The sequence below is a fragment of the Myodes glareolus genome, chromosome 8 (genome assembly GCF_982192425.1).
Source record: "Myodes glareolus chromosome 8, mMyoGla1.1, whole genome shotgun sequence".
Taxonomy (NCBI): Eukaryota; Metazoa; Chordata; class Mammalia; order Rodentia; family Cricetidae; genus Myodes; species Myodes glareolus.
Genome location: NC_142033.1, coordinates 49,012,482 through 49,035,493, shown reverse-complemented (window position 1 = coordinate 49,035,493; position 23,012 = coordinate 49,012,482). Strand labels below are relative to the sequence as shown.

The 23,012-nt window shown below is 36.7% G+C and overlaps 1 protein-coding gene across 7 annotated transcripts in view; it reads left to right on the top strand.

The window, feature by feature from the left end:
• Positions 1 to 23,012, top strand: part of Pcdh7 (protocadherin 7) — a 404,659-nt gene that overhangs the window by 68,372 nt on the left and 313,275 nt on the right. The gene's annotated exons all lie outside the window — the stretch shown is intronic.

Sequence of the window (23,012 nt, the reverse complement as noted above, 5' to 3'; positions counted from 1 at the left end):
ACCCCCCAAGGACTGATCTGCACATAAAGGTCTCCATGACTTCAAAGGCATTTCTGGACTTGGATCAGGCTGGTTGAGTTCAGAGGAGAGGCAGACACTAGCTAGCCCCTGATGTTTATTGCTGTGGGCTCTTTCATCTAATGGTAATTCTTTGCTTAGAGGAAGCAACCACAGACAGAGGAGGCTTGTGACTGTTAAAACTTCAAGATTAATGTTTAGTTGCAAAGCACCTTACACAGAAAACAGCCCTTTCCTTTTTCTTTCCTGCCACTACCCAACCATTGAAGTTCCAGGAAACCTTAGGAAAAAAAAATGAAAACAGATCTAGTATAGATGTCATGCTTTTTTTTTTTTCCATTACTGCAGACCGACTTGTAAAGCAGTACGGCTTTCACAATCATAGAGGTGGCAGGGCTTAGAGGTTCTCTCTTTTGCAGAGAAGTAGCCAATTGTCCACCTTTTTTCCCATTTAGCTTAATTTCTAATCATTTATTTGTCCAGTTCATATAGACAATAAAATTTAACCTATCAGATTAGTTGATTTCACAAGATTAGCAGTTGAGGGAGGAGGGTTGCAGATGCTCCCTCCACCTCCAGCTTCTGAGCATCTTTTATACCACCTTCTAAGAATTTTATAGCTTCTCTTCGCTCTCTTTTGCTCATTGAAGAGTGTTGTATAAATGTCGGGGCAGCTGGGAATAAGAATCATCTCAGAAGCTGCATGCAGATCAGATTTTCACATGAATAAAAATTTCACTAAAGTAAAATTAGAAAACATTAAAGATTGTAATGCTGGCTTTTCATCTTAGCCTTTATTTTTTCTTTGAAGAATTTAATGCTGCTTTGTTTACATCCATGTTTTGATAAATTCATTGACAACTGAAAGGATTTTCGTGTTTTTCAGGTCCCTTTTTAAACAGACATTTCTAAAAGTCACCTCCGTCCTGGCGATGTGTTAATTTTTATTTTTACCAACCTCATAATGAAGATACTAGTATTGTCATTATACCTGTCATAGAGCTGGAAAAATAAGGCAGTTTCACTTGCCACGTTGAAGGAAAAAACTAGCAGGAGATAGAGCAGGGCTGTACTTCCACTCTGATTCAATGGGTTACACTCTGGGTCTCAAGGCTTTAAGGCCCCAAAATACCATAAAACAACGATATGGGTTTGTTGAGTTGTGTTGGGGTACAGAGATGAATTTTTGGTTCCTTAGATCACTGATCTATCAGCATGAGATGGAGTCAAGTTGCCTGACTTTGACTTAAACAGAATTCTGAAGTTCTAACATACAGAAATATTTGTTAAAGATAGACTCCGATGTAAATGATCTGCTTTAAATACTGTAGACAGGAAAGAAGGGAAATTCTTTTCCAATTTACTTGCTTTGTGGGCTAAACATATGCTACTATAAATATGCAGCTTTACATTGAAAAATTTTAAAAAGCAGATTTTGCTTCCAGAATCTAGACAGACTGAAGAGAATGATAACTGTATTCCTTAAGGAAGTAGAGTTCACAGGCAATGGGGAATCTATGCAAGTCCCTACAATACTGCACACACAGAGGCTCAGAGGTCAGTGCTCCGAAGTCCGAGAGCCTGGGTTTGAAACATTGCTTCCCAACAGACTATTTGCACAAATCCACCCCTCTCCTTCCATTTATTCGTAAACATTTACAAAGTTAACAATGCTAGGTCATAAATTAGTGATGACCAATTAGAAGATTAATGTGGGCCACATATATATGTCACATTATGAACTAATTCAAGGTTTTCAATCATTAATTTTCTTATTAGTGTTTTAAAATTGATGTCGGAATGTGATAAAGTGGGTGTGGCAGATATAAATAAAGTCAAGAAAGAGCTGATATCATTCTCAGAAGGGCAGGACAACTCAGCAGGACCATGCAGATTGAGGTTTTCCAGGGAAATCCATCAGTTTCTGGTGTGCTGATACTCTGACCTTGAGTTCTGTGAGCTATGGTTTTCACAAGTCCAGGCAAGTTTGAGTGACATGGGGAAGCAGGAATCAAGACTTTGTCTAAGCCGAGGATGAACAGGCAAAAGGGTATAGACATTCCTACTGATATCACTATCATAAAATTATAAATTATTTATAAAGTATAATAAAAACTAATGGTACAGTGGTTTACACCACCACTAGACAAGTGTGTTATTTGTGTTATTTTTGAAAAGATCCAAGAAATAGCTATTTTATTAAAAAGATTTTATTTTGAAAAATATTAAGAACCGAATAGCATGCATTTATTAGATGATAGGGTTTGAACACACAAAATAGAAACAAAATATATGCCTGTGCCGTTGAATTGGATATGCCAATCAGTGGCTTTCATTTGAAGCTCCGTGATTGCTTGCGCTCTCGAGAGGATAAAACAAATGCCGTGACCTTCATTTTCACCTATTTAATACCCCTTCTTCAATAACGTAAGATGATTAGTCGCTGTACCTGGAAATGCTGGCCTCAGACACGGTGTTGTAGTAGTCTTGAAGCACATCACATCACCTGTGAAAATAGGAGAAGATGCTATTTTGAGTTTATGTCGCCATTCAGGAGTGGAGTGTTTGAACAGAAACAAGGCCAACTCAGGAATTTTATCAGACTGCAAGCTTGAGAAAATTTCGCTGTTTCGATGATAGAGCCGGAGCCTGTGTGTTTTATGGACATCCACAGCAGCATAACAGCAGATCCTAAGTTGTTTCCTGTGGATTTTTAATGGGGAATTATCATTATTGTGATTAAAAGGAACCCCCTATTACGCCTGTCCTCAGATGTTAAGGGTTAAAAACCGTTTCCCGTTTTGAGACCGACCCAAGGGCTCTTACAAGCACAGTTCAGCCGATTTTCTAATTGCTGCTGCCCAGCTGTGCTGGTGCAAAGTCTGCCCTTGTGGGATCTAAGTGGGATCCAGGCCTCTGATCTTTCTTCTTCCCCGTGTGTCTAGCTGGTAAAGGGAAGTCAGTACAGGCTTTTTCCTCCCATGTGTGTCACACTCATGAAAGACACAGACATTTGGAACGTGTGTTCTGGAAACATCAGTAACTGGATTCCTCCTGATAAAGCATTTCAAATGGGTACGGTTAGGATACATGAACTTTCTGGTGACTTAATAGTAAATAAAATTTATGACCTCTTGAACGGAAAGTTGACTGTGATAGTCATGTCACTGAAACAAATGTGGGCAAGAAGATCATTTAAAATATTAAGGAAATGAATTGAATGAATAACATGGACCTTTTAACAAAAATCTTTTGCTGAAAACTTACAGAAATATCTTACTTTTAAGTGGAGAAGTTGCTACAATTGTTTATAAGGAGAACTTCCAAATAGTCCTCCATAAAGAGAGACTGTATTCAAATGAATGCCAAGGAATGTACCAACACAGGGTCTTTCTTGTCTTCTAGAATCACAGTTTTAATGTAAAGGAAAAATGCAGTCTATATCTTGCAGTTCGGCTCCGTAATCATAGGTTGCCGCTCTCTAAGATTAACATTTGGGCTAAAGAGCGTGATTAGAGGATTTCAAATTAGTGGTTACCAAGTTGAAACGACACAAAAGTTAAAACAAATACAGCAATCTATTTTGTGCAATATATTTCTTCTCCTATTTAATTAGCAGACTAATTATCATGATGTTTCATGTTGTGACCTAAGCCATTGAACCCTCAAGAGGTTTAATGAAGACAATGAACAACAACAAAAAATTACACCTCAAGGTGTTGATGAATATGTCATGATGTCACCAGAATTAAAAATAATTCTTTTTAAAATCAGAGAATGCCCACCACTTTTTTCTTGGACCCAGACCTGACATTGTAAAGAAGTCTCTTTCACAATGTAACATGCATCCAGGAACGAAAGGATGGGAACTAACTCTCTGTGCTGTAGTCAAATGAACCACATTTTAAATTCTAAGTGACCACAAACCAATGCCTGAAGGATTCTCTTAGATAAAAAGATATGACGCTTGCTGTTTTGAGAGCAAACATGAAAGACAGGTATGAAGATAATCAGATTTTTGAATATATAATGTGATTCACCGTATTCTATTAAGAGTCATTGAAATGATTTACAAAGAGCGGCATTATGGAAACTCTAACAGCTCTGCCTTTGGACAGGCTTGAGGGAAGAATGTGACTTAAAAATAATTTACCCTGTGTGTGACATGAAAGGGTCTCTCATCCTCTCTTTTCTCCCCTTTGAGGGTGTGTTCAGATGGTGTGCATTTGTCTCCATTACACGGAATGGATGTATCTGCCAAGCCTCATAATCATATGCCAGAAGAGTGGATCTGGTTTTTCACAGCGGAGAGTGACCTTGGTGGTTTTCCTCTTGAGTGCTGAAATGCTGCAAATATTATAGAAGGGTTACACTTCTCATGATCAAATCCATACAAGAAAATAAAATATTTTGCTATTATGTATTGAAATTTATTCCAAAGAACTATGTATTTATAGGAGGCTACCATTATTGTTGGCAAAACCATACCAGGGCTTTTAATAAGAAGAACTTATTTAAGATTCTCACTTTTCTCTTATCTATTTTTTATTTGACCCATATGCTCACATGATCCAACATTTGTTTTGTAGGAATTATCAGAGTTTATAATAGTTATTGAAATAGAAATATTGTGGATTAACTCATGGCATACAGTCAACCAAAGTTTCTATTTTGAGAATACAAATATATTTGACTGATGACATGAAATTTGTTCTGGAAGTGTTTGGGCTGGGACAAACACAAAGATACATACATATGTATGTACATTTGTAAACAAATATATATGAAATTAATTGAATACAAATACTTGTGATAATTCTCAGATCATTTTTGAACTGAAGTCACTAAGACCTTGCTTCATTGCCTGGGGACAAATGTTTGATTTTGGTTTTCACAGTTTGCTCTCACTTGTCTGTTCTTGAAAAATTATGGTTCATAGAGTTATTGAAGCTAATGAAGATTCTCTGTCTTCCCAGTTTGAATGAGTTTCATATCATACATATATACAAAAGAATAAATGTGTGTGTGTGTGTGTGTGTGTGTGTGTGTGTGTGTGTGTGTATGTGTGTGTGTGTGTGTGGTCTTTTGTAGCTCTAGCCTGGAACTCACTCACTCTGTGACCTAGGCTGTCCTGAAACTCATTACAATTCTCTTACCTCAGCCTCTCCAGTGCTAGGTTACAAACATAAGTCATCAAGCACAGCTGTAACTTAAAGACATAATTGGTTCTGGAGATGTAGCTTAGTTGGTAAATTGTCCGGTTAGCATACTAAAGTTCTGGGATTGATTCCTTAGTCCCTAAACCAGAGCAGCAGCATACAGGCCGGGAATCCAGGACCCACCAAAGGTTTGACCAAGAATATCAGGAGTTTAGAGTTGTCCTGGTCCTCAACCAGCTACTGGCCCAATCATTCTGTGACAAATTCAGTATCAATGCTTCAAAAAAAAAAAAGGACATAATTTATAAATTGAACAAGAAAGAGTTTAGTGTATTGATTATAGATCAGTCTTTCAGTAACCTTAACCAAACCATTCAATTCCTCTTGTGTTTAATGAAGATTATAATACATTCACCGTATTATGAAAAATGTGGTTCTTAAGATTTATATATGCTCATATATGATATATCCACAACTGCCTGCCACATCTTAATCAACTGTAAATGAAAGCTGCCTTTAAGAAAGGCTCAGTCAAATGACATAAGATCCAAGTTAACTATTTCCAATGAGCTAAGTTTCTGAAGAGGTTTGAACGTAATAAATAATGTTTTCAGTCATATATTATGTACCTGTAAGTGCTATCTGATATAAAGACAAATCTGGAAAAAAAATAAATCACATACACTTATACACACAAAAGCCTGTTAGCACATCTGTCTGTTTATCTGTCCATTCAACAATCTGTCTGTCTGCCTATTTATCTACCTATCTATCTATCTATCTATCTATCTATCTATCTATCTATCTGTCTATCTGTCTATCTGTCTATCTGTCTATCTGTCTATCTGTCTATCTGTCTATCTGTCTATGTGTCTATCTGTCTATCTGTCTATCTGTCTATCTGTCTATCTGTCTATCTGTCTATGTGTCTATCTGTCTATCTGTCTATCTGTCTATCTGTCTATCTGTCTATCTGTCTATCTGTCTTATCTGTCTATCTGTCTATCTATCTATCGACACAATCATCCACCTACCACTCACCCACCCACCCATCATATGTCCATCCACGCATCCATCTTTGTTTCGTGTGTCAGACAGTCTGTTTGTAGCCGAGGCTGGCTTTACACCACAGAAATCCTCTGACCTCAGACTTCTGTAAACTAGGATTATAGGCATGAGTAACCTTAGCCACGTGTATGTTTAACAAAGGTCTTATCTTAATTATAAGCTAGACTGAGATTCCAATAATAGATTGTAACTGGAATGTTAGGGCAAAACCCTGGCAGCAACGATGGGCTGAGACATGGATGTATAAATCAAGTAATCACTCTCCTCCCCCAACATGCTCTTACCCATGTTGTTCATCATGGCAACAGAAAACCAGGACGTGCTGTATTTAACTTAACATTTTTCCTTTATTGGTTTCAGGAACGGAAAGCTGATTTTAGAACCATTTGTTGGTTTAGACTTTATAACCTTAATAAATGAGCTTGCTGTTTTGCATCGCTTCAAAGGGGTGTTTTAGAATTGTTGGGAGCATACAAATGTGTTTATAAAACATGGTAATTTTTGTAAATGAGAACATAATAAAAATGATGATCAATGCATTACTCTGAGCTGCTTCCACAAGGATTTCTGAGTTTAGAAACTATTCATTAAAACAAATAGCAAGAAAATATGCAACAGTTCTACAGTTTTCATTATTTATTTTTTAATACTATATAGGAGGATAATTAGGTAAATTTATATCCTTATCTCCACTTTGTTCTTTCTTTGATTTATTAGCATATATATATAACACATATATGTACACACACGTATATATATAAGCTTTTAAGTAGTGAAACATTTTTATTTTTTGTATTTTAAAAAGAATCTGACTGTGTAGACCAGGGTGAACATGTGCAGCTCCTGCCCTAAGATGAAAGGCATTTGTCAGCACGTCAGGTCAGGATGTGGCACACTTTTAAACAGAACATTCTTTCTCAATCCATTGAATACTAATTAGCATTCTCTTTTGCTTAATTGTGAGATTTGGGAATAGATAATTTTTAATATCTTTAAATATATCGTTGCAATTTTTCTTATTAACTTGTTTCATTAATATTTGCTGCAGTTGGATATTTAGGCTGACTACCTTTCATGTGGATGAGTGTGGGTATCCCTCAGTCACTTTACCAGCTTTTGAGTCTGCATTTAAATTGAACTACTGTAACAACTAAATAGACATTTTGCCAGTCACTATGCAACCGAGTATATTATATGAAAATGTATATTCCAAAAAGCATAACATTTTTATGTACCGGTATTTTATGTATCTGATCAAGAGGATGAAATTTAGTGGACTGGAATTAGACTGTGAGAAGTTAATTAAAATAAGTTTAATGTTGTGGACATTTATTTTCAGCAATTCAGATATGAAAACAAAGCTTATCAACTCTGCCCTAAATCTCCTAGATCTTTCAAGGAAGAAAGAATTTGTTTCAGAAATATTTAAGAGCTCTTTCATTTCTAATAAACCACAAATTCCTAAGTCTGAACTCCTGTTTCTCTGGATCTATTCTCTCACATCTGTACTTTCATATTTTCTTAACTCAATGTTCTAGCCTTTATCATAATTTTCAAGGGTATTTTCCCACTTCAGAGTTTGCTGACAGGTAACTCTATGTAAAGAATAATAGTTGCAAATTTTGTTATTGTTAGTGTATGTGCACATGCACAAACATGCTTTGTATGGGAGTTTTGTCATGAACTATGTACACGTGGAGGTTCGAGGACAACTGTATAATGTCAGTGGATTGAGGGAACAGAACTCAATCAGACTGATGCAGCAAGTGCTTTTAACCACTGAGCCATTTCCCAGGCCCCGTGCCGGCTCATTTTTAAACCACACTTTAATTTAATCCTGCAATTCTTTTCCAGTTTCAACTACACAAGAGTAAACCATACCACTGTGATTTTTTTAGTAAACATTCTCCAGTCTAACAAATTGTTAATCTTTAATTGTAAGCAACTTTATTTCTGTGGTTTTATAGACCCTAGAAATTTTAAGTTTTGTTGATGTATATTTTTGCATGTAACTATGTGCATAATTTATTTCATTGACATACTTCCTAACTAAGTAACTACACATATTATTAGTATTTACTGTTCCTCCATTGTCAGTCTTGTTGAGTTCTTTTTTGATGGGTGCCCACAAAACAGTGATTGAATGCATTTTATCCTATAAATGGGATTTTTGTGTTTTTCTAGGATACTCAAAAGAGTTTATAATGTCAGCCATCCAATAAACATTTATTGAATTTCTGCAGTATATTAGGTGTTGTGCATATTCCATTCCAAGGAAGTATTACATGCTGGATAATGACTGCATTGGCTAACATTGCTAACATCCTTCTGTGATATTCAGAATCTACTATGTGAAGAAATTCAGTTGTGGGAAAATAAATGTATGTTACCTAGATGCAACAAATACAGAATCTGAATAGTCAGACACCTGGTGAAAGTACAAGTTTGTTTAAGAGTTAAGACATTATATTCCATGTTAAGGTAATTCAACTTGATTTGGGGAGAAATTGAAGTCAGGTCTATAAACATATAAGGGTAGAAGTCTTGGATTGTTGGGGAAACAATGGCATAACAGAGAAAGAAATCTGGATGAAGAACACAAATATCCCTTAAGGAATTTTGTTTAAATACTTAGCTGGAACATATATTCTTCTAGAGTTTCAACTTCAGTGGCCACATTTTATGTAGCATAAAAAGCAATGGAGGCAAACTGGAGCCATTTGTACACACCAGTGCAGTGTAGTTCTCTGGTGATTTTATCATATTACTGCAAGAGTACCTATAGTTAAAAGTAGCAAAGCAAGAAAACTACATCGACCCATGTTTCAAAAAAACGGAGATGGATCCATTCTTATAACAGAGTTCAGTTTTACTTGTATTAGTACAGTAAAACTATGTGGTATATAGGAGGCAGAAAAAACATGATTTTATAGTGATCACCCTTCCTATTCTAATGCAAAAGAACCAAAGAGACTGTGGCATTATGCTGTAATCTCAAGGAAGCCATGCCCATTTGACTGTGTTGGGATCATGGGTGAGGAATGCAGCAAATCCATGGTATTCCTTCTCTAACATAGTCTAGACTTATTGTGTAGCCTATAAACTGATTTTTCTGGTTATCTCCAGATCTACATTTCTTTGATTTTAAGACTATGGCATATTATTAAATCTTTTTTGAAATTTATGTTTAAATTTGTCCATTGTGGATGAAAACTTTCTGCAACAAATAATATGATTTTTTTTCTTTGCTGTTCATTTTCTAAGACAATGTCTTTCTCTGTCAGGTAGGCTAGCCTTGAATTCACCACATAGCTTTGACTGGCCTCAAATTCAAAAGGTACCCCACCTATGTGCCTCAGCCATGTGAGGGTTTGGGTTAAAGGAAAGCGCTTCCATGTTATGCTTACATCTGTTTTTCACAATATTTCATTTTATAAGAAATGTTGCTTTTTTTAAAGAAAATGAAGAGTGGCTCCTGAAATCTTCTTTGCAGGAAGCCAGGAAAGACAGCCTAGCGACAGGGAAATGTGAATTATCATGAGTATGGAGGACATAGTCTGGATAGCTACTTTTTATAGTTCTCTCTGCTCACATTTAATTCCAATTAGAACCTGTGCTGCTGGGCTCAATCCTTTCTTTCTGTCTGGGTGTTTTCTATCTGATCTTTGGCTGAAACTAAAGACATTCAGCTCCAGTCTATCACATAGTAAGCAAAGGATTGTCTAACATTTCAAAATTTAGAACCACTTGTCTTTAAATAATGATTAATGCATAGTACATAACTGGTTAGATTTTCCAAGAAAGATTTCCTATAATGTCTTGCTGCTTTTATTTCATGAAGTCCATAGGTTGTATCTACTGTATTTACCAAGGGACTTTATAGGAGGCGCTGTAGATAAATACATATGGCATTTAGATACTATTTCTAATTTGACTTATGGTTTAACATATAATTTATGTTAAGTGAAAATATAAGTCATATTCAGCATATTTTCTGGTAAATACTATACATTCATTTGGAGCTCTGATCCTTTGATTATTTTCAAAGGAATACCATCATACTTTCAATATTGTTCTCGCCCATGTGAGACAATCGCATTTAATGTCTATTCATTAAAATGATTGAAAGACTTTATTTTTAACTTTAACTTACAAGTCAAATTTTCTTACTAATATTAATATGGGATTATACAGGATACAATAATACAAGAGGTCCATGGTGGCACACACCCACACTCCTTGGGTCCCAGCAATTCACATAGGAGACAGTGACAAATGGGTCTCTCTGAGTACGAGGCCAGCCTGGTCTACAAAGTGAGCTCCAGGACAGCCACGGATACACAGAAAAACCCTGTCTATTAAAACATACTACTACTACTACTACTACTACTACTAAAAGAAAGCACATAGAAAAGGGTAACTACTGATTTTGATGAACTACAAACGCATGATGTAAACGTCAAATCAATAAATTTTAAAATTTAAAGTGACCAAAAGAAAGAAGTCATTTTAGTGAGAATATAGTAATACCAATGGATATATTAATAATACCAATAGAAACATCAATGGTAATAGCAAAGTCTGTAACCCTAGGCACTAACATGTCAAATAAAGGTATTGTGAATATTTTGTTTTGATTTGGATATTTTTAATGACTGCTTCTATTTGCTTAGAGGTTATCTCTCTATTTAAATTGTTTATTTGATCTTGATTTAATATTGGCAAGTGGTATCTATCAAGAAATCTGAAGATTTTCCAGTTTGGTGGAGTACATGATTTTGAAGTATGACATAATGATTATCTGCATTTCTTCCGCGTTTGGTGTGATGTCCCCCTTTTTGTGTCTGATTTTATTGATTTGGATATTTTCTCTCTGCCTTTTTATTAGTTTGGATAAGGGTTTATCTCTTTTGCTGATTCTCTCAAAGAAACAACTCTGTTTCATTGATTCTTTGTATTGTTCTTTGTGGTTTTATCTCATTGATTTCAGCCCTGAGTTTGATTAGTTCATGCTGTCTAGTCCTCTTAGGCATGTCTGCTTTGTTGCTGTTGTTGTTGTTCTAGAGCTCAGATGAACTGTTAAGTCGCTAGTATGAGATCTCTCCAGATTCTTCATGAAGGCACTTAGTACTATGAACATTCCTCTTAGTATCACTTTCATCGTGTCCCATAAGTTTGGGTACTTTCTGCACTCATTTTCATCGAATTCTAGGAAGTATTTAATTTCTTTATTTCTTCCTTGACTCTGTGGTAATTCAGTAGAGTTTCCATGAGTTGGAAGGCTTTCTGTTATGACACATTTAAAGCAATGGAAATCAAATTTGTAACTTAAAATGTTAACGTGAAGTCATCTTTGTGAGCTATTTATTAATTAGGCTTACTATTGTTGGGATGAAACACTATGACTAAAGGCAAGTTGGGGAGGAAAGGTTTTCACTTCTATATCACTGTTCATCACAGAAGGAAGTCAGAACAGGAACTCAGATAAAAAAAGGCAGGTGGCTGGAGGCGGGAGGTAATGTATAGGCCACGAAGCAGTGTTGTTTACCGGTTTATTCCTCATAACTCTCTCAGTCGGCTTTCTTGTAGACCTAGAGATGGCTCCACCCACACTGGGCTGGGTTTTCCTTCATAAGTCACTAAATAAGAATATTATTCACCAATTAAGGAAATGCCTTACAGCTAGATTTAGAAATCCACTGTCTCAAATGAGTTCCTTCCTTTGTATCACCTTTACATAAAACTAACCGGCACAGACATGAAATTGAATCCACCAAGAAGACATTGAAGTGACGTTCCCAGGAAAGAGAAAGATTTGCTTCACTTTAGATGGTGCAAGTAAATATGGAGTAAACTCTTGCAACACCACTGCCTAAATGACTGTAATCTAATTTTACCAATTTGTGTAATAACTATGCCTTTTATACAGAAAAATTTGAATTTTCTTATTACCAACTTTCTTGTTTAAAGAAGGATATATTAAATGACAGATCTATGAGACTAAAATCATAGCTAAAATGAAATTTTCTCAAAGAAAATTACACAGTGCCTTAAAAGAAAAAATAGTATACAAAATCTTAGTACAAAGGTGAACTAGGGTTGGGTGGTAGTGGTGCATGCCTTTAATCCCAGCACTCAGGAGGCAGAGGCAGGCAGATCTCTGTTAGTTGAATGCCAGCCTGGTTTACAAGAGCTAGCTAGTTTCAGGACAGGTACTAGAGCTACTGAGAAATCCTGCCTCAAAAAGAAAAAAAAAAGGTGAACTATGCATCTCCAACTTAAATGTGAAGGAACCATGTTTGAGAATTTTAAGTAACTTGTCTGAATTCAGATTTCCATTAGGAATGTATGTGAATCTATAAAAAAGGCCAATCATAACACTAGTTACAGAATATTGATATATGAGAAAATGGTAGCTTGTCCGGGATAGGATTTTAAAGAGAATCATCAGTATTGTTATCAGAACTGATGATAGTATAAGGAAGGAATATATAATGATGCTCAGTTTTGGCAAAGGTAAAATACAATGTTACCAAGTTCTCACTGAGGAAGCATTCATGATTCTCCCATGATGCACAGTGAAATGCAAATGAGCAGATAAATAGAGAGACACAGATGAGGGCCAGGGTAGGTTTCACAGCTGATGACCTGAAAGTTCTCCGTAGGAGATGGACTCCTATGTGGGGAGTGAAAGCGGTGAGGATGTGGCTGGGCACCCAAGGATGGTGTGCTGAGAGCAAGATCTGCCAAGTAGGAATGAGTAAACGCTTTTGCCGAACAGCTCTGGGTTCAGCTGACACGGGAAATCATAAGATTGTAGTGGAGTTGATCAGCATGGTTATTCAATTTTCTCAGGAATTCTTGGCAGCTCGGGAGGAAGAGGAGAGCACACAGATGACAGGACTGATTTGGTAATAGGACTGGAAAGGCAGCTGTGAAGGAGGTCAAAGACTGGAAGAAATCGATTGCACCCATGAAAGTGTGTGGAAAATAGGTATGGGGGAGGGGGTGAAAAATTGAAGGAAGATTGAAGTGCACGGGGGGACCGCAGGCTGCTAAACCCTGGGAGGGCAAAGCCGTAGAGGTCATCAGCCTCTGGTGCTTAAGAAGAGGTTCTATTGGGTCAATGGTGCAGGTGACCTGACAGAAGAATGCCACCATATTACACAAGAGCACAGTTCTTTGCCGATGAGTGTACTTTGTCAAGGCTCAATGGTCATGAAAGCTACTGAGGAATCAAGTTGAAAGGATTTTCAAGTTAAATAGAGAAACAAAGCATTGAACAAAGTTAAATTGAACAAAACATCCAAGGCATCTAAAATTGTAAGGAGTCAGAGAAGTGAAAAGAGCAGCCTACTGTCAAATTATTCAAGTGAGTCAATGACGGAGGAAGCATTGCTGCAGGGCAAGCTCGAGGAGAGCACCAAAGACTATGGAAAGTTCCAGAGAATGCCCATTTTCTTCTTTCCACTGAAGTGGCAGTGTCACTAATGATAATATCACATCAAACATGTGCATGAAACAAAATGTCTCCCACGCACGGGATTTCAGTTTGTAGTTGACCCGTGACATGTTCTGGTCATTGATTTCTTTTCTGTGTACCGGGTCATGCCAATTTACAACTAACCTAAAGGACCTCCGCCTGTTTTAAATCACAAGTATCTCTGACCTCCTCTAGTAATCACCCTGTCTTTCTAATGTCCTCTATCATCACTTGGTCAAGTGTTGTCACCGTGGCTATATTCCAAGTACTTCGATTTTAGGGTCTCGCTAATCTACCCCAATGGGTCTTTTGTCCTTGCTGTACTACTGACAAGAGTCTTAGCAAAGTCATCAAATTTCCATTTTCTGAAGCCAGTGTTCAGTTTATTTTGTTGTTTTTTCCCCCCAATGTTAATATTTGAATAATTGTTCACTTCTTCCTGGAACATTTCTGTGTATTCGTGATGTCTTGCCTTTCCTATTTTGCAACTAAACCTTATTAGTTTTCTTTGTTGTCTTATTAGAAGCCTATGCCATGATGTGACCTCAAGATTTTGATTTCATGACTTATTCACTAGGCTTCTCCTCTGGACTCTGCTCAGTATGAGAATTTATTTGCTTGGCTTGTCTGGTGGTATGAATGTTTCTGGTCCCAGACTTCTATGATTTTTTTCAACCATTAACTTTGGACAAGGGTGACTTAATTAAACTTGGGCACTTTAGTTTCCTTATCTATAAATTGAGGAGAATAATAGAAAATACTTAGTAATGTTTTGTGGGAGGATTAAATAAGTGAAATCATGGAAATATTTAAAAATGTGCTTGGTATATTCAATAACTAAGAAGCATTCATGTTATCACAAGCATAGCAGGATGAAACAAAAACATTGATAATTCTCTTAAATTCTCTATTTTGCTTGAAAGTACTGCCAAGATACACACTGAATGTTAGTATCTTCTGCATAGTAATGAATATGGACACTTCATCACCAAAGTCTTATGCTTATATTATTTGGAAATGAACCTTTGGGAGATAATTAGAGTTAAATGAGTTTGTGTGTTTAGGACAGCCATGATCGTTTGATTGGCTTTGCAAGAAAGGAAAACCATCTGAGCTAGCAGGTATACTCTGTCTCACCATGTGAGGCTGTCCACCATGCAATGATGCAGCAAGAAGGCCCTAGCTACATACAGTCCATTAATACCGAATCACCAGATCTATAAATTGAGCAAATCTATATTCTCTAAAATTATGTGGCCTGTGGCATTCAGGTTTAATAAGAGAAAATAGGCTGTTTTACCAGTTTACTCTTCTTTAAACTTTTCTCATATGCATGAGCAATATTAGCATTTATCTAGTTTGTATAGGATAAGAGCACATCTTAACAGACTCAAGTCTACATTAAGCTACTCCAAGACACCAGTAATTTGTACTCATATCAAAAATCTATACCAAGCCTGGCCATTTTTGTACATCCATTCCTAATTCAATGTCGCTTCTATAACCCTACTGCACATTCTTCATGGAGTGACCTCTATAAAGTGTAAATGAAAACATCCTTCCACGCTAAAATTTCCGGTGACGTTTATGGTTGTGTAAGAATGAAGTCCAGTCTTATAAAGTGATCTCCAGCATGAACTGAACATGTAGCAGCAGCCTGCTTCTTTACCCTCAACTTCTTTAATTCCAACAGTGTTCATGAAATCAAAGCTATTCTGACACCTTTCTGAGTGTGTCACCCAAAATGCCACAAGCTTTTGCATGTCAAAGTCTTTGAACTTGTTATTGTTTCCTTGTGGAAGCCTCTTCCCCCTCTCATCTTCCGACTGCCTGCTTTCCATCATGCAATCCTCGTGCTCCGTACCAAGCCCTCGTTGCGACTTTCTAGCTGTCTCATCGTGCTCCGCTGCTTTCTCGTTTCCTTAGTTTTCATTAAGATTCACAGTCTCTGCCGCTACCCAAGTCTTCCCGTGATGTTAGAATTTCACTCTTTTACCCAGTTATTTGCCTTTTGGTTACTAGATTTCCACAGAATTATCTCTGTATGTATTTGGGCAGATGGTGGGATAGTCAGTGATTTATTAATGTCTGATAAATAATTCGGCCTTGTGTTATGGTAAGCATCTCCAGCTACCCTCTTCACATGTGTAAGAGTTGATGTGAAAGAAGAACTCTTAGATTTCCATTTCTTTTGAACGATTGTATTTTTTGAAAGTTATTCTTTTGGCACAATTAAAAGCTCTAAAGCAACAGTTAAAATGGTGTGAAGATTGCCTTTAAGCTCAAAAATAATTCACTTGAACCATTGTCTCTCTAATGAGGTTAATGAATTAGAAGAATCTAATTTCATCAATAGTTCCTAAAGGATTAGGCAATGAAATACAAGCAAATGTAAGACACTGCATTTTTACACTTGTCTTCCTTTTGAGCAAAGAGAAAAGCAAAACATGTTTCTCACTTATTCTGAAGTAGTGATACAGATTTACTTGTAAATCTTCGTGTGGTAATAAATGTCACTTGTCTTATGACTGACTTTGACCATAAAGGCATGTCCACCAATTACTGTTTAAAGGTAGTAGCAACATAAAGTAAAAGGTAAAAGTATAAATTAACATCAACCACAGAGTTTCTTCCACAAAGTAGGCTAGAACCTTCAGCACAAGGATAACATATCTGCAGTGCCCTGCTACCCATTTGCTATCTCTAAAGAATTGAGCATGAAATGTGTCTACTATGTATAACCCTAAACAACTGTCCATTTCTTGATTGTGCATGCAGTTTTAAAGATTCTGTGCTGCAGAATGTTCAGAAAAAAAATTGCACTAGCAAACTGAAGTCCTCACATGTCTCTTTCAGCATCTCTTTGTAAAAATGGAAATTTGGTAGCACAGGTACACGTTCAAAATTCAGTTGACATTTGAAAGGTGTGGAACAGTGTCTTTCTTCTTAAATATTTGTACATTCCAGAATGAGGCTCTTGACTAGAACTTCTGTCCAGGGAGACTGCAACAAGTGCGCTCTCAACTCGGTCCCTTTATTGCCAGGGAACAATGGGCTCTCTTGTGAGTCAAGGGTGACTTTTTTTAAGCAGCAGGGAGAGGTGGGCTTTTAAACACATCCCTGTTCGACAGACAACTAGGACTAAAAAATGTACTCAAGCTGTGGAATAGATTCAGATTTTTTAGTATGTAGTGAACAAGCATGCTAAAAAATGAGATAAATGTAGGGAACAAGTAAATGATCTGTGAAGCTAATAACTAGTAAATTTCAAAATCGTAGACAACCAACTGTAATGCATTTTCTGGGTTTATACATACACTAGTTTCCTTATGTATTTGGGATGATCTTGAATGTATTAGCTCCAAGAGATAAAAAATGTTTTCAGGGTAGCTTGCTCATCTCCCCCACTTTCTCTCTAATTTTCGTTCAGTATAACAGAAACAATCGCTAAAAGAACACCATTTGGCCAACTTCCATCTGGCAGCCCTTCCCTTTCATTTTCACTGGAAAGTGTGGAGTCTGCTCTCTAATGCTATTTCTGAGTAAACCCTACTATCAGTTCAACACCCTTCTTCCTCATTTCTAATATAAGCAGTTACCTCTTGGCAACAGGGGCAAGGGGGATAAATATAACTGTGGGCTTTAACTGTGTAGAATTAGACAAAAAACAAATCATAGAAATATGGGCTCGCTAATTTCTAGTAATCTTTTGAGTGCTTTAGCATACAAATGTGCCATGTGGAAAGTTCAGTCTGTGTAGAAGAATCTAGCATTTTATACACACATAATTAGAAAATTGTCAAGACATATGCTGCTTTTACAAACATTTTTGTATTTATTGCTTGGTGGATGATACCAAAAATTATCATGGTGCTGAATTATGAAAAACCTCTTGACTTCGAGGTCTTTATCAATGACTAATTGCTGCTATTTGTAACCCACTTTACAAGCAAATAAAGCCCCCATCTGGTAATGCTGTTAACAGCTTTATAATAAAATAACGCTTGAACTTCTAAAAGAAAATATGTAATTATGAAATATTCATATTTGTGCAACTATTGAAAAGCTTACAAATGTATCTGGCAAAACAAAGTTTTTCATTCCTCTTTTTATTCTATAGTAATCCTATAACCTTCTAAAGACTCAAATTAGATTAATGGTGCAAAGACATTTCCATACATACTATATAAAACAGAAAATTAAGACTGTTATTTGCATAAATCAAGACAAAAACCCCTCATAATGAGTTATGGGGATAGAATTTGCAAATTCTTTCTCTTCACCCCCAGTTCCCAAGGTTGTCCACAAAAAAATTTTAAATCAACTTATAATAATAATCAGTTTCCTCCACTGGGGGGGGGGGGAGGGAGAGAGAGAGAGAGAGAGAGAGAGAGAGAGAGAGAGGAGGGCAAGAAGCACTTTCCCCCTCCCTCCCTCCTTCCCTCTCTCCCTCCCTCCCTCCCTCCTTCCCTCCCTCCTTCCCTCTCTCCCTCTCTCTCTCCCTCTCTCCCTCCCTCCCTTCCTATATCCCATCCTTCTTTACTCTTTTCTTCCTGCCTTTCCTTTTTTTTTTCTTTGGGACAAAGTCTCATGGAGCCCAGGCTGGCCTTAAACTCCTGATTCTTCTGCCTCACCCGGTACCATGCTGGTTTTACAGATGTGAGATACCCACCACACCTGGGTATTTATTTTAGAAGTTTATTTTGAAACTTCTAAAACTGAGCACAAATCTTCCTGAGAGTCAGTGAGAAATTTCTGTTCTAGTCTTGAAGGCCTGTAATAAAGAGTTAAAAGAACTGGCCTGTGAAATGTTTTGTGAAAACCAAGTCTCTCACTGGGACGTAGACATAACTATCATCACCCAGGCTTGCCAAGCAGAAAAGCATTTGCTCACCTGAGTGCCCAAGGAAAGGCATCCTGAAGGCTTGCTCTAGTCCTTCTTCCTCCTGAACCAAAGCCCATCAAAGGCTCACTAACCAGCTACTGTTGCAAAGCCTGGGGTTTAGGACAGTTTATGTTTGGTCCCCTAGTGTGAAGATCTCTAGTCTCCTGCTTGCCTTCTGCATTTGACACCCAGAGGGCCACAAGAGGAACGGGTTGACTTGGTAGACATTTGATTTTGGACAGTTTCTGCCCCCACTAACTGTCCCTGTGCCTTGCCTTATTTGTGGATGAAATCTCACTCCTTTTGGTGTTGCATACAACCCAAATTCTCCTTTTCCTCTTACTTTTTCCTTTGTTCTTTAGTGTGCAGGGAAACCAGGTGTACTTAAGATTGAGGGTAATTTGTCATTGTTATTAGTATTATTATTACTATTTAATATTGCTTATGTTCAATTTAGTAATCTCCTTTCATGGCATTTTTTAATGAAAAATGCCATTTAAAGTATTTGTTTACAAAAACCTAAAATACATTACACCCAAGTCAGAGTCAGATCTCCTTTCGTTGCTTCAATTACAAGGATTAACCTCTCCTGGTGGTTATTTGAATCTAGAATTAATCAAATGTGTCTTTCTATTTCACTAAGTTAGGCTCATATGCTCTGAAGAAATATTCCTTTAACTCTGCTATGATAATCATTGCAGGCACTTTTTACATGGCAACTAAATGAACGGAACTGACATGTAGAACTATGCATTTTTTTTTATATATAAACTGTTGTATCCAAATACCTAAGAGAAAGAAGTCAATGTAAAAGGTTGAGGCTGGAGAAATGACTCCGTAGTAAAAATCAGTGACTGCTCTTCTGGAGGATCCAGGTTCAATTCCCAGCACCCACTTGACTCACAACTGTCTGTGACTCCAGTTCCAGGGGATCTGACACCTTCACAGAAGTGCACATAAAATAAAGTTAGATTTTTTTTTTAAGCAAAAGATTAAATTTCAGAGGTTTTGTTCTGAGGTCACCAGCCCTCACTGTTTTTAGACCTGTGATAAGGAAGAACCATGGTGGGAGAGCAGGTCAAGGTAAGTGGAAGTCAGGAACTAGGAAAAGACGGAGAAAAAGGTACAAGAGACAAGATGTACTCTTTGGAGGCACATCACTATCACAGTGCCCTACTGGCTCCAACCAGCCTCTACCTTCCTTGACCCATTCACTACTAATTCAACGTTGGATTAGCCCATTGATGAAGCTACTTCCCTCCTGATCCAATTACCTCTCAATAAGGTGAGAAAGTAGAACCTAAGCCTTTAACACATGAGTCTTTAGGGGTGAGTACTTCAATAAAACAATAACAGGTACAAAAGTAACTCTACCTAATAACTAATTTAGTATGCATTTGTATCACACTCTGCACAAAAGTTCTTGGTTTAGCTTATGTTAACCATCTATACCCACTGTCAAAAAGATACAAAGAATATCATTTTCTTATTTCTGGCCTCTACTACTTAAAGTACTCTTTATTCTTGAGATGTACGCCTAAGTTTTCTCAGTGAAAATGGAAGTTCTATGGCAATATAAGGACACAGGTCATAAAATCTAATGACTCTGTGTAATGAAGCACTATTATAGAACATTTCCAACCATTAATCATTTTCAAATCAAAATGAGATTCTGACATCTGGATATATTTAAGTGACAAGAGACACTTCAAACCTTCCCCACATGTAGAGAGACTCTGTACCCTTGTCTGGAGAATGCTTTCTCTAGAATGCCAAATTATCAGCATTTGGTTTTAGTTGGACAAAAATAAACATTTTACTCAGTTAGACCCAATAGACATTTGTTACAAACCATCTAATTCATGAAGTCTCGATGTAGAACAGTAAATAAGGTCTTGGACATTTCTTCGTGGATCTCATAACTAGTATAGGAAGGCAAAGCACCAACAATTACCTATCAAAGTAGCATTTGACAAAAATGTATTAGGGCTTGCTATTTACCTGGCACTGTACTAGATTTCAACTAAATACTATGAACATTAAATTGACTAGCCCTTGACATTGGAGGATTGTTGCGACATTTCATTTGTATTTTATTTTTTTATTTAGTTTTTTAAAGAATCTTTTATTTTAATTTTTATGATTTATTTATCTTTTATTTTATGTACATTGGTGTGAAGGTGTCAGATCCCCAGGAACTGGATTTTCAGACAGTTGTGAGCTGCCATGTTAGGGCTGGGAATTGAACACGGGTCCTCTGGAAGAGCGGTCAGTGCTCTTAACCGCTGAGCTATTTCTCCAGCCCCTTCATTTGTATTTTAATAAATAAAGACTGCCTGAAGATCTGAGAGTAAAACATTCCCACTTGTCAGCCTAACAGACCAAATTATGGTAAGACACATACCTTTATTCTCAGTAGCCACATTAGTTACCATAGGAATCGGGTGGTGCATGCCTTTCCTCCCAGTGGTGTACACCTTTTATCCCAGCCCTTGAGAGGAATATAAGATGGGGAGAGATCACTCTCAAGGACAGTCTCATTCTGGGATTCCTGGAGGCAGGATCGCCATTTAACACTGAGGTTGAGGTAAGAACCAGTAGTTGGCTGTTTTGTTTTTCAGATCTTCAGGTTCTTCAGAACCCCAATTTCTCTCTCTGAGTTTCTATTAATCATGCATCAGAGGGTGACTACAGATAAAAGGGACATTTTAGACATATGATACTTTCGGGACATTGTTCTCTTTTTGAATTAGAAGTTGAAACAAGATGATTTTGAGCAACATAAAACACTTTGAAGGTATGTGCAGGCTTTAGGATTATCCTTGCGGAAAATATATGTAAGTTTCTGATGACTAAACTGTCTCACAAAAGTAGGACAAAAGTTAGGGGCCTGTTTGAATTGTGCTGTAGTCCAGGTTGGGAGGTGGAGGCTTGAAGAAGGTGGGTAAAGATTCAGAGCTCCTTAAGTTTGCTTAGAACTAGTGACATTTCTCTAGGAAGACAATGAGATTGACAGCTAGAACTAATGTTCAGACGTGGAACTTACAGAGTAGAATAATTCATGGATGACTGAGATATAGTCTCCAACATAAGGATTTCAGTTCAGTGGAAAAGCATAGCAGGGTGAAGTGATGTTATGTCATAAGGGACATGTATCATTTCAAGCAAGAATGTGAAGCAAGAAGCTGTTGCTGAATCTTGAAAATTTCATTTTATTCTCTCTCTCTCTGTCTCTCTCTCTCTCTCTCTCTCTCTCTCTCTGTATGTTTAGGTATTTAGTATAAGACTCTGTAGTTTGGAGACTATCTTTAATAACTGTAATCTTCACTTATTAATTACTGTGAATGTACAACTGTTTCTTTGTTACCATTTTGTTATTCTTCATAGAATTTGTCTTTTCTGTGTTTGAGATCAAACCTAGGGTCTGGTTATGTTAAGTACTTAAACCATTGATTCTCACCTTCAATTCTTCACACACTTTGAAAATATCAACTGTTAGTGTAAAATTTCAAAATTATATGTGAAATTTTATAACTGTCCATAGTCTTAGAAACTCACTTGTGCTTAATTAAATAACTCTAATTAGTATATAAATTCTTAACTTCATTAGGTGGCAACATTTATTCTTTTACTCCTTGTTGAAAGCCACTTTTAACAGAGAGTAATAATACAATTCATAATGATAGGTATCTTAAATTATTTTCAGAAATTTAAAGTGTAGAAGAAATCTACGTTCTAGTACATGTGGTGGCTTTCATTGCATTCAAGCTTTAATGAATATCTAACAGAATGCACAGTCTTCCCATGTTTTAAAAAATCTTTCTCTCATCCCTGCTGTTCCCTCATGTGAAAAGGAGAAAGCATAATTCATCTAATGCATTTTCACAGAGTCTGTTTGGCTACTTATATTAGTCTTGTTCTTTTAGAAATGGTAGTGAGTAGTAGGTGTACTGATGAATTTAATTTTTCAAATACATAAACATGCATATATTAAATCCTCTAAGTGTCATAAATATAATCAGGCCTTTAATTAGAAAGTGTAGGAAACATAATTCTAAGAATTATGAAGATATATTGAGCTTCTGTTGTTGAACACATCTGGGGAGATGAGTAATTTGATCAGAATATTTAGTTTCTAGCAACTTCCAGCTGAAAGCTTTGCAAATCTATTTTGTCTGAGCCTATAGAGAACCCTTGAAAGTAAATATAGTGCATGATACAAGCAATCTTTGAAAGCAAACACATCTTCCACTCGAGGAAGCAGTCATACTGTTGGTTATTATTTTTGGTTTTATTTTATCTTTAAGTAGAGAGTGGTTGATATATGAGCTGTTAAAACATGTTTTTCAATTTGAGTTAAGTATGTAATTTTAACTTAAATTTTAAGTTAGGGCAACAA